This window comes from Mirounga leonina, unplaced genomic scaffold, assembly GCF_011800145.1.
Source record: "Mirounga leonina isolate KUSES-001 unplaced genomic scaffold, KU_Mleo_1.0 Mir_366, whole genome shotgun sequence".
Taxonomy (NCBI): domain Eukaryota; kingdom Metazoa; phylum Chordata; class Mammalia; order Carnivora; family Phocidae; genus Mirounga; species Mirounga leonina.
The window spans coordinates 27,680,521-27,693,166 of NW_023270709.1; the positions used below are offsets into that span (position 1 = coordinate 27,680,521).

A 12,646-nucleotide genomic window follows, 5' to 3' on the forward strand; every position below is an offset into this window, starting at 1 on the left:
ATGCACACCGAGGAGACGAGCTGCACTTTCGGAAATCGGCCCACATATGAAGATGATTTTTCGGGGTTGGTCTGAGGACGTTTTCCCCACTTGGCAGTGATTTCTCTCCAGCCTCTGCGCGCGGCCTCGACGCGCAGGGAGGAGGCAGGTTGGTCCAGAGAGGCAGCCCGAGAGCTGCCACCTCCCAGGTCTTCCTTACACTCTCATCGTTTCCCCGTTGTTTACCTTTGCAAAAGAAGGGATTCCTTCCTGTTGATTCTCTGTCCCCTCGGGGGTGGGGATGGGGGTGGGGGCTCTGTCCCGAAGAAGGCTCGGCCGTGCACGTGGGGACACGTCGGGGGTGAGTGGCGACCGCGGTCTTCAGAGCCAACCTCTCTCTAAAGGGCTCAGCTGAGGCAAAGGGCCGCTCGCACCCGTGTCCCCGCAGCCGAACCTTCCCTGCCTCAACATTTCCCCAAGAGATGTCTGTCCCCTCTCTCTTTGGTAGCCACGCGAGGAAGGAACTGCGCAGGAGAGACCTCTAGGGTGAGGACTCTTCCCAGTGGGGAGAAAACATCGATGGAGAAGACACTGGAAGAAAAGTCATTGTTTATTTTTCTTTAGAGCTTCTTTGATTTTAAAACCTTCCTTCTAATGGTCTTTTTCAGCCAATCTCCTGTCTCAAGTTCAAGAAGCGATGACAGAAGAAAATCTTAGAGGATTGTTCCTTTGATGCTTCTGACGTCTCTTTCAGGCTCAGCGGACAGTCGATGCGGGAGAGCATCCGCAAAAGTGAAGGATCAGTTCCAGGAAAGTGTATTCGAAAGACTTTAAGGATTGCTTCAATGCTTTGTTAAAAAAAAAAAAAAAAAAAAAAAAAAAAATACCTAGAAAGTGTGAAGAAAAAGTGAGCTCAGCGAGCCAGCCAGGAGTCGAACCTAGAATCTTCTGATCCGTAGTCAGACGCGTTATCCATTGCGCCACTGGCCCGCGCCTGTCATGAAGCTATCAATACTTGTATTTTTCTATTACTATACACAATTCATATCAGACAAAGAAGTGGTTGATTTTTTAATTTAGACAGGGATTAGGAACAAAATCTGTACCCATTCTGGGAAAGCATAATTTATTTTGTGACTGGTTTGCATTATCCACATTTACATAAAATGTTTTCATTGAAAATAGGTCAATCTTCACTTATTTTCTGACTGTATGCTTTGGAAACTTGTTTGGTGCTTAGTAGCTGTTGGTTTTATTTTTGTTTTGTTGTTTTACTTGAACGTATCTCCATGGACTCAGTTTCCACGTTCTCTCTTCACTCCTTACCCAGTTTATATTAGTGCCTAGTTTTGAGCTCTTCATTACTGCCCTCCCCCACCCGTAATATTCATCTGCCCACAAATTGCAATAAACACAAAATGCAATAAGGAGGCAAGAATTCAATAGAAGTATACATTTTAAGAATGGCATTTGACAAAGAAACTTGGAAACCAGGAACTCATTTACTAACAAATACAAAATTGGCTTAAATTTTACTTAGCTCTTCAAAAGAGCTGCAAATGCAAAAGTGCTTATAAAAGAGAGGTTTAGTCTGCTGAGGGGACGAGGTTTCATATGGGCTTGAAAAGGCAAAGTCAGAAGTCCAAATATATCCTCTCTGTGCCTCAATTTCCTTATTTGTAAAAAGTGCTCAAAGAGCACTTGGCAAATATGATGGAGTATTACCCTAAATTTTTTATGGCTCTCACCAGCCTTTGATGTCAGTACAAACACTAAAGATTACTGCCTGAGAATGCCTTTAAGGAAGCTGCGGGCTCTATGATCAGAAAGGGCATCTATTCCCCCAAATTTCAACATCTCCTGTGCTCAGGCACTCACCAGATTTAACAACTTCCCCTCCACCAGCCAGTGTTTTTGAGCGCTCCACGTCCGAAGCTCGGTGTGAACAGTGGGGACACTGAGCTGGCACCCAGACGATGAAAGCCGATGGAACTCGTAACTAGGGGGCGCTGCCCTCCTAAAGGATTTGAGTTATAAGTTGGAACTGCCGCTTAAGAGCTGTCTCTGCGGTGCTGGGCGGGGAGCCATTCCATTTTGCAGAAGCTTCAACGGGTGGGCCCCACACCAAAAAGCACAACGCTGTGAGCAGGATTTGAACCTGCGCGGGGAGACCCCATTGGATTTCGAGTCCAACGCCTTAACCACTCGGCCATCACAGCCCCTCTTCTGAGTCCTTCATTCATTAGAGTGAAGACAGGTACATGTCATTTACCATGTAGCATGTTAGAGAGAGGATGACTGGTTCCTGAGTGTCCTCTCAAAACCTTCTCCAAGCCCAGGCTTCCATATTTCACTTAATGGCAATTTCAACTTTTCAGATATTTACGCAAAAATCTTGGCAACACCCTTGACTTCAGTTATTCTTCCATTCCACATATGTGAGGGGATTCTCGTTTCCTCTCCCCTCAAAATGCATCTAGATCCGAACAACTTCTCACCACCTAACTGCTATCACCCCGGGCCACCACATCTTCATCTCTGACATGGGATATTGCAAAAATCTCTTAATAGGTTTCCCTTCTTCCGTCCTTACAAAACACTCAATGATAAGCAACCAGAGAGATCTTTTTGAACCCAAAACACTTTGAGCACAGCTTTGCTCAAAACTCAACAACATCTCATTTCATCAGAGTAAATGCCAAAGCCCCCACTTGGGCTGCTGAGTTGCCCAAGATCTCATTTCTCCCACTGCACCCCTTGCTGGACTATTCTTGCTTTGATATATGTATGACCCAGCCCCTTACCTACTTCAGGTGCTTTCTCAAATATCAGTTTATCAGGAAACACAGCCTGAACATTATATCTAAGCCCTACACTCCCCTCATTCCAGGATTCCTCCCCATTCTTTGCTTTATTTTTCTCCATAACACTCATGGTCCTTTAACACACTATGCACCTTATTTATTTTGTGTGGAACCTTGTGAATTATGGTTCAAATGCAAGTACTCCTGGCTCCACATTACATGCTTCATCCTTAACATCTTTTTGGATATGTGTGTATTTTCTTCAAATTCCCAAAGCCCTGATCTTCACAATTTCCATATGTAAGGAGGAAGAATTTTTCCTCTATTCTGTTAGGTTTGTAGCAGGGGCCTATGAGTCCAACTGACAAAGGACAGGTTAACAGGAGAAAAAGTTTACAAATTTTGTTGATGTGGATGTTTTTTATTTTAATTTTACATTCATGAAGGCTTCCCAGGAAAGAAACGAGAACCCAAAGAGGCAGTTAGACTCGAAAGATTTCATACCATTTTAACAACATTGTAGGGAAGTAGGTAGACAAAGAAAAGGGGAGTTTGGGCTTCTAGGGGCAACATTTGTGGGAAGGTAACTATATGGGGAAACTAATGGAAGCGGGAATTATTTTAGCAGGATTTGTTTCTGCAGACTCATCTTGGTGCTGACTTTCCATCTCTAGTGATCAGGGTAGTTCTCCTCCTCTGTCATGAGAGACGGGAGGGGAACACCTTCACAAAGGGACATTCATGCCCTGCTTTTAAGCAGACAGAGAAAGAGAGCCCTTCCTATTTGCTTTTTCTTAATAGCTCTCAGCTCAAAATCATCCTTATGCTAAAGTGGCATATTTCAGGGTCTCAAATACTCGCGTTTTTTTTTTTAAGTCTGAGACCCTCGAAAGAAAGTACAAGTTCATGGCTAAAAGGAAATAGGCTCAGAAGCAAAAAGCGTGTGTTTCCGCCCAGTTTCGAACCGGGGACCTTTCGCGTGTTAGGCGAATGTGATAACCACTACACTACGGAAACCCCATGGGGGAAGCCTACGGTAAAAGTTAGTATTTCTTGATGCCCCAGGTCTTTTTTCTGGAGGGAGTTCCCTTTACGAAGTTAACACTGTCATATACCAGTAGAAATGCTCTTGCCAAATATATCTACTATAATGTTCAGAGAAGCCTGTTTAGAACAGCCAAAAAACTGGAAACTACCCCAGTGCCCTGGTGGCTTTCTAGAGAAAATGACACCAGATCGGAGACTTCATAGATGAAAAGAGTATGATGAAATATGATGCAGAGAAGTTAGAAAGGGGATTTTTTCATTGGGAGCTGAATGGAGTGGGCATGATGTTGGTGGTGGGAGGATATCCAAGGATTTGAAGCAGGGTATGGAAATAAATTAGATTAAAAGGGAATATGTGGGCCAGATGAGAGAAAATACGGGTTGTGCCTTCCAAAGAGGGGAAGGTATATTTAAATCTGAATATGAGGAGAGAAGTTGGACTGCTAATTCTTGGAGTGTAGATGTCATCAGTGAAGATTTCTTTTTTTTATTAAGATTTTATTTATTTATTTTACAGAGAGAGAGAGACAGTGAGAGAGGGAACACAGCAGAGGGAGTGGGAGAGGGAGAAGCAGAAGGCAGACGCTCAATGACTGAGCCACCTAGGCGCCCCAAGATTTCTTTTTTAAAAAGAATCAAAGTGTAATTTATATAATTAAAATGCACTAATCTTAAGGACACAGCTCAATGAAAAAAAAAAGTCACAACGCATCGATTCAATAAACTCAGAAAATGACAGCCAGATTAACCATAAAGAAAATTGTAACTACCCAAATTATATTGAAATGCTTGAAAACCAAAATTTAAAAAATCTTAAAAGCAGCTGGGGGGAAAAGAGAATACATTTTAGGTTAAACAAAGATTAAATGGAATAATAAATATTAAATCAAAGAAAGGCAGAAAAAGAGAAAAAAACAAGTGGGACAAATAGAAAACAATTAACTTGATGATGGACTTAAATCCAAATATAAATAATTGCATTTAATGTAAATGAGATAAACACATAATTAAAGGCAGAGATTGGCAGGCTAAATAGTAAAATAAAACAAAGAAAAACAGGAGCCACCTGTACCCTGCTTACAAGAGATACATAAGACAAATAAAGATGACAGGTTGAAAGTAGAGTGGTGAGGGAAGATATACCTTGAAAAAATGAACCATCATATCAATATCGGATATATATCAATATCAGACAGAGTAGACCCTAGGGTACTAAAGACTCTCTGTCTGCTTAAAAGCAGGGCATAAAGATAAAGAGACACATTCAATAACAATAACATGAACAATTCGCCAAGAGGACTTATTCTCATATGAAGCAAAACTGAGAAAACTAAAACAAGAAATAGAACAACCACAACTATGGTTGGTGATTTTAAAGACTCCTTTGAGTAGCTGATGAGAAGCTGAAAGAAAAGGGGAAGTAAGTAGGATATAGAGGATTTGAACCATAGCTAGTAACTGATCAACTTGACCTAGTTAGCACTTAAAAGACACTACACTTAACTACTGTAAAATACACATGTCGAGAATGGCTTTGATGACCAATCTTGAAGACAGGGGGGAACCAGAGGAGGCTATTATAGATTATGGTCAAGAAGAGATATTGAAGACCCAAATAGAGACCAATAGAAGGACAGAAGGGAAAGACATCTTACTCATGTTGAAGGCAAAGTCAACAGACTTTGTGATGATTTGATGGTGGGAGGAATCAAAGTTAACCACAGGTTTCCAATGGGATTGATGTTAGTTGAGTTTATGGTGCACTGTGTTAGTGGTACCTATATAAAATCCAAGTGGAGACTGAGATGTGAGTTTGAAGCTAGGGAGAGATCTGTCTTAGATGTGGATATTTGGGGAGATTAGCTCCAGGCAGGCAATCAAGAGGTTTAGAGTTGATGAAGAAATTCTGAAGGATGAAGGATCAACTCCAGAGACTTTGCAATGAGTCAAGATGTGAACATCAGCCCTGGAAAGCACCAAGATGCTTGAGATTCTTCCAGTTGCAATCATGTGTAGGTACAAGACTCAAGAACTTAAAACTTAACCACCTAAGAGTGTTTGACACTCCTAAGTTTGATGTGCTGTGTATGCGGAATTGTAGACACAGACTCAGCATTAAACAATCCCAATACAGAGAAGAAACTGTGATAACAGGTAACAGGGACAGATGAATCCAGAGGATCTCAGCTGAGTCTGCAGAGTAATGATTTCCGGAAGTAGTTATCCACAGTGTGGTCATTATCACATTTGTTTCAAACCTAAAGTTTCCTGGGTAGACACCAAGTGGACATATTTCCTAACCATTTCCCTTTCCCTGACATTTCTCATCGTGGCCATGCTTTACCTTTCACTTTTTAATGGACATTTTGTTCAGGTGAATTCACCAAACTATCCAATTGCCCAACTTCACCAATGAATCGCTAGACATGAAGAAGAAAGAACCACACAGCTGGTCTAAAACAACAGCACGCCTACTTTAATAGCACAAAAGAGGAGAGGTCTGTCTGAGGATCCCAAGCCAGGGAACATTTAATAGGGGAGGTGGTTTGAATAAAGAATAACTTGTGTCAGGAAAGAAATAGCATTTCCATTACAGAGAACTCCCTTCAGCAAAGACACAACTGTGAATGTCCAAGACATGGTTAAAACTGTCTCACAGAGTAGGCACCTTTTATCATTTAGTGCTGTTAATCACTCAGTGTTTCTGGAGTTACATGATGTCATCTGTTAGATTCAAATTCACTTTAAGGAGTTTTAAAAAATAGTCCTCTAACATCTTTGCATTCCCAGATGCTCAGCAATCAACAAGAAATTAATCCTTTCTTAGTAATACAAAGAATATCTGAAAGGGCATGTTGTTAAAGTGGTTGAGTCTCTGTCACTTGATCTCAAATGGTAGGACAAAGGGGCAAACCCCAGCTAGGCTACTCACTTACTGCAAATATCATGACTAGGACAAATATTCTGAGTCCTTAAATTACTCTTGGTATATATGTTGGGAATGCTTCTCAAGGGCCTGAGTATTACAAGATTCATCCAGTGTAAATTCAAGTTCGTTCCTACTCACCTAGAGAAAACATAGGAGGTTAAATCACAAAAGCCAGGAAGAAAGCAGGAGAACAGGCCCCGCTGGGATTTGAACCCAGGATCTCCTGTTTACTAGACAGGCGCTTTAACCAGCTAAGCCACGGAGCCAAGCACAGCAGCCCCACCAATTGCATCTTATTTGAGTATGATTTCACACACTTCAACTGTAATGAGCTTAGTAACTAGTTTACCAGATGTTTCAAAAACAAAAAAGAACAGACATTGTCTCAGTCAAAACCAAAGAAGAATGTTCTTTTGGAAGGATGAACATAGGGACTGGATTGAGATGACTGTCTCTTCTTGGATCAGTGTTTCAATGTGGACACCCCTAGATTCGCCAGACTATAAACTCTGGTGGCAGGGACAGAGCCCTTTGTTGAGCCCCAAAGGAAAAATGAATTGACTTCATACTGACCACCATTTTGTTTTAACCACACCTGTGCTCTCCTCTATTAGTGTGGAAAGGTACATGCTACTGGTCAAAATCAACAGGTGTCTGACACACGGTTGCCAGAAGAACTGTGAGGATATGTTTGCACCTGTCAGATGGCGCTTAAGGATGGTGGCACTCATTTCTCAACTTCAGAAATGTTGACTGCCGCTGGCTCACAACTGGGTTGGTCTCTGGGAACTGTCCTCAACAGAAGAGGCACCTTGCTCAAATTTACACCCACCATTGGGGGTGCTCACATCCAAGACTGGCTGATGGAAGAGTATAAAGGCCTCCCCCCCTCCTATTGGACTCAAGGCAGGACATTTCTGAAGGGCCATTCCATGATCAAATACCCCTGAGAGAACAGTGAGGCCTCTGTTAAACTACATCAAGCTCAACTTCTGCCTCTTGCCGACCCCGCTTCCCTTACCCTCTCTCATTTGCTGATTCTAAGAGCATTCCCAATAAAACTGCCCACAACCTGACCAAAGGCAAGTGACTGATGCCTCCTTCGATCTCTAGAGGTCAAAGTAAGTCTGAATGTGGCCCAGACTCAGAAATCATCTACCACATCAAGTGCCCTGGTAAAACAAGAGTGGTGCTATCAATATTCTACCCCACAGACTTACAGAAGTGTTGCCACAGAACGACAAAAAATATGAAGATATCTACTAATTGGTTCAAACGATGTATAAAGTTAGTTAAAACGTGCTCAAGGACCAGAAGAATAATTTATGGTATTAGAAGCAAGTACCTGGAATGGGAGGTTAGAAACTAAGTGGGAAACTTAGCTAGTCAAAGAATATGATTCCCATTTCTAGGAAAAAACGAGAATATCAAGGACTAAACATCTTACAGACTACAGTGCTTATCCAGAAGAAGACCACACAATACACAGATGTGCACATATGTTCTTACAAGTGGAGGGTAAAGGTTTTTAGAATGTACACAGGCCGATAAGCTTCTGAAAATACTAGCACCCCTCGCTCAGAAAGCGCCGTGGTGGGAAGAAGAGCAGCAAGCGCGGCAGCGAGAGCAGAGGATGAGAGGACTCGGCGGCTCGGTCGGCCCCTCCCGGGGCGCGCACCTGCCGGCAGGTGCGTCGGGCGCGGGCTGGAGAGGGCGCACCTCCGAGGAGGTTTCCCGCCGTCCTCCTGAGCCTCCCGACCCGGGTCAGTCCCGGCGTTTCTCCCGGGCCAGATGACGGCCCTGGCTCTGGTCACGCCCTGCCTCCCGCAGCCCTCGGCCTGGCTTGGGGGGGCCCGGCTCTCTGCTCCGGGTCCCCGCGGGGTCGGGAGCTCTTCGGCCACCGCCCCGGTTCCGGCGCGCGCGCCGACGCCAGCCCCGCACTCGGGCGCCACCGCGCGTCCGGTGAGCCGCGCTGCAGCTCCACATCGGCGACCCTCGGGGCGGACCGGGGGCGGCGGGGGCTGCGGGTCCCGGGTCCCCAGGGTCCGGGCGGAGCTGGCCTGCCGCGAACAGGCCCCAGGAGCCGGGAGCCACCTGGTCCCGCTGCCGGACCTTGGCCTGACTCTTCTCGGGTGTTCCTGGAAGAAGCGTGATGCCTTGAAGCGGAGTATGGAACTTTCCCCCTCCCTTCTCCCCGCTCTGCCCCGCGAGAGGGGAAGGACGCAAAGGGTGGGAACAATTCTCCCTTTTTCTCAAGACAGACCTCAAGATAGGAATGCTGTTTCAGCCCCGCGTCGGGCTCCCTGCTCCGCGGGAGGCCTGCTTCTCCCTCTCCCGCTCCCCCTGCTGGCGTTCCCTCTCCCGCTGTAGACGTCTCTCTCTGCCAAATAAATAAATAAAATCTTAAAAAAAATAAAATTAAATTAAAAATGCTGTTTCAGTGGCGTTTAGAGGAGACGACGAGCATCCTGGCCGGTTAGCTCAGTTGGTTAGAGCGTGGTGCTAATAACGCCAAGGTCGCGGGTTCGATCCCCGTACGGGCCACGGATGCGGTGCTTTTGCGCTGCGCGTGGGGCGTAATGGCGACCGCGGGCTGCGCGGAGTGGACGGATCTCTGAGCCGGTTTGCGACGAGGTCTGGTCCTCACATGGACGCAGCCGAGTACCAGCCTCGGCTCCAGGCGCTCCTGCATCTCACCAGCAGATCCAGCTTGGCAGCAAAGACCAGACACAACAGACAGCGTTGGTCTTGCTTTGTTTTCCTGTGAAGAAACTGTTTTTTTTTGGGGGGGGGGAATCCCTGAATTAACCAGTTGTGGAATCACCCTTTATATCACTCCTTCTGGGTCATTCTGCATTTCCCAGTTCAGTTTAAAGAAAAAAAGGCTAACAAATGAGAAAAAAATCTTCCAAAACTTTAATAGTAAGAATGACCAACATCTTTGTATTTCAAAAAGAAACTTTAAGAAGATAAATAGAGATGTTTCCTTTTCACCCTTATTCTTAGCCCACATCTCAAAATCACTTCCTAGGGAATCTCTGTCCATAATTCCTCATTTATCCTTACTGGTTTTCCTTGGGCATGTATATGTAAATATTTATATTGATTATTATTTTTCTTCTTTTTCACACAAAAGATAATCATTTACTCATTGTTTTGCATTTGCACTTTTTTTCTTAGTATATCTTGAGTATTTCTAATTGCACTTTCTACTTTGTACGCCATCAAAATTAAAGCTTATTTTCAAATGAGTTGGTCCTGCCAGCCAGAAGTTGAATCTGGAAATCTCTCAACATTGTACGAAGTGTAGGCTTTTCCAACCCAGGGAAGGAGGTAGTGGAAATTATATCCTTAATTTTCTCTAGTATGAACAAAGCATTTTCTTTCTTAAGCCATATCACATTTAGAGGCTTGAATATGGACTCCCAAACAGCTCAATAATCAAAAGAAATTATGTACAATTTTAACAAATATTTATTTCCTTGTGGAAGGAAGCTTTTAATTTTGCTCATTATTGCCCCCCCCCCATGTGTACATAATGAAACTTTGGGTTTTTTTCCTCCTGTTAATCAGTCTCATGTAAATTTAATTCTTAGACCAGCTGGAAGAAACTTGAAGGGTAGAGAAAATTCTTCCTCTCCATCAGTACAGCAACTGCAAAGGCCCTAAAACCAAGTGAACACACAGTACTGTAGAGATCGATGACCCGTGTGGCTGAAGGAGGCTGGCAAAGAAGAGGGTCTGGTGCTCTGGCCTCCCCTGCCCATTTTAGTCTCAGAACGATCTCTAGCTTCAGGCGGTCCAGCTGGAAATTCTGCTTTTGTGAGGTAGGTTGGCTGATTTGTGGGCTTTGTCATTAGGAAATAAGGAAGAAGCTGGTGAAGGGTGGCAGAATATGCCAGCCCAAAATATGACACTTTGGCACAATGATCACTTTGAGCTAAGGGCTTTTGAACAGCATCAGATACAAGAAAACCACTCCAAACTTTCTTCTTATTCTTAAAAGTAGGAGATAAAATTCCCATGTGAAAGATGTCTTCTTTATACCAGAAAAGTCACACTCTAATTCTCAAGGATAGAAAGTTGAGGCTCAGGGAAATCTTATTAAATTAACCCTAATCTTCCTAGTCACTTCACCCAATTAATTATCCTAGCTCCAGCCCCGTTGCCTCATCACATTTTCCTGATTTTACTGCCCTTTGTCCAATTCAGTATATGCACATGCAACTCTATCTGCTTCTTTGGGTCATTTCCTTATGAGGGATCCCGTGTTACATAAAACACATTAAATAAAGTTGTGTGTTTTTCTGTTAATTCGTCTTTTGTTACGGGGGCTCACATTGAGAACTTAGAAGGGCAGAAAGAAAGACTATTTTTGCTCCTCTTCACTGGAGTGAAAGACTGGTTTTCTGCTGTGTGCCTTCTTCAAAGTCCACAGGAAACAAAATCCAGACTGTGGAAAACCTCAAGTTTCTTCTACAAATAAAAGGAGAGAGAGAAAAACTATAGATTCAAAGAACTTGAGAGACATATAAGTTCAAAGGCTTGTTTTTTAAAGAGTACATGTGTAATCTATCTATATATATGCTTTTTGTAATATATTCTATATTATACAGGTTATCATTATAATATCTACATATAATTGTAATATATTATAGAACCCATTTATAAAATATATAAAACAAGTGGCAAAATTTGAACAATAATTGAATACTTGACTTTATTTTTATTTTTAGATGTGATCATTGTATTGTGATTGTTTTTTCAAGTCCTTATCTCTTATTTTTGTTTATTTATATTTTTTCCTTATTTTTTAGAGGTACGTACTTAAATATTAGTCCTATGCCAGTTATATTGGAGCCTGAGGCAAAAGGAAAAATCAGTAATACTGATTCCCTGCTAAAAGCTTGGATACTGTCTTCATTATGGATCTTTTGCATTGATTTTTATTTTTAAAAAATATCGCTTTAAAATATTTTTTCGTTTGCCAAGCTTTTTGGTAAGGCTTCTCAGTTTTGTGCCCAAGGCAGGTACTCACTCGCCTTACCTTACCCCAGGCTGAGCTGAAGTTATGATTCAGGTCTGAGATTTACTTCAACGTGTAAGTGAGGGGAATGAGGGCTGGGGTTATACATGAATAAAACTGCATGAGTTGATAATTATTGAAAGTGTTAGATATGGTTATCGGGCTCATTATACTATTCTCGGTCAAGCCCGAACCCCTCCCGGCCCATTTCGGAGGCCGACCCAGGAGGAGAGACCCCGGTGGAGAAGTCACATCGCGAGCCGACCACCGAGGCGCAGAGACCTCCCGGTTCCTAGAGCGGACCGGAAATGACGCCCGAGGCGGAGGCGGAGCGTCCGGTTGTAGACCCGAGCAGCCACTGCGCTCGCGGTGTTTCTGCGGACGGGAGCAGCCCCGGAGTGGGAAGGCGGCTCCCCGGGTCCGGAGGCGCCGCAGGACCGCCATGGGCTCTGAGGCGGCTCGAGAAGGGCCAGGCTTCGGAGCCTGCCACCTGACGAAGGCGGGACGTGGGGGGACGTGTCCAGAAACGTAGGTCTGCGACCGCAGCTGCCCCCGCGGCACACAGGCTGGCTCGGGAGGCGCCCGGCGGACGGGAAGGCAGTAGTCGCTTCTCCTCGGCCTTCGGGAGGGAACGGAGTGGATGACGGTGCAGAGTCCTCGGGCCCGGGAGCAGATGGCCCTGGCCTGGCCGCTCCCCACCAGTGAGATGCACCCGGAGCGGCCTGGCCTTGCAGACGGTAGGACGTCCCTATTTGTGCGTGTGGTTGGGGGTGGGGGACGCACGGAGGGGTTCGGGTGCTGGGCGGCAGGTGCTGGGGTTCACTGCTCGGGTTCGGGTGCTGGGCGGCAGGTGCTGGGGTT

General features: G+C 44.5%; 1 protein-coding gene and 5 non-coding genes across 6 annotated transcripts in view; 2 read left to right on the forward strand and 4 right to left on the reverse strand.

Moving 5' to 3' along the window:
• Positions 1-12,646, forward strand: part of LOC117997523 (histone H2B type 1-C/E/F/G/I) — an 881,166-nt gene that overhangs the window by 768,698 nt on the left and 99,822 nt on the right. The window lies entirely within an intron of this gene.
• Positions 897-969, reverse strand: TRNAR-ACG. Its single transcript has one exon. It is a non-coding gene; the product is annotated as a tRNA-Arg (tRNA).
• TRNAS-CGA lies at positions 2,117-2,198 on the reverse strand. The gene has a single exon. It is a non-coding gene; the product is annotated as a tRNA-Ser (tRNA).
• TRNAV-AAC lies at positions 3,728-3,800 on the reverse strand. The gene has a single exon. It is a non-coding gene; the product is annotated as a tRNA-Val (tRNA).
• Positions 6,952-7,025, reverse strand: TRNAT-AGU. The gene has a single exon. It is a non-coding gene; the product is annotated as a tRNA-Thr (tRNA).
• TRNAI-AAU lies at positions 9,230-9,303 on the forward strand. The gene has a single exon. It is a non-coding gene; the product is annotated as a tRNA-Ile (tRNA).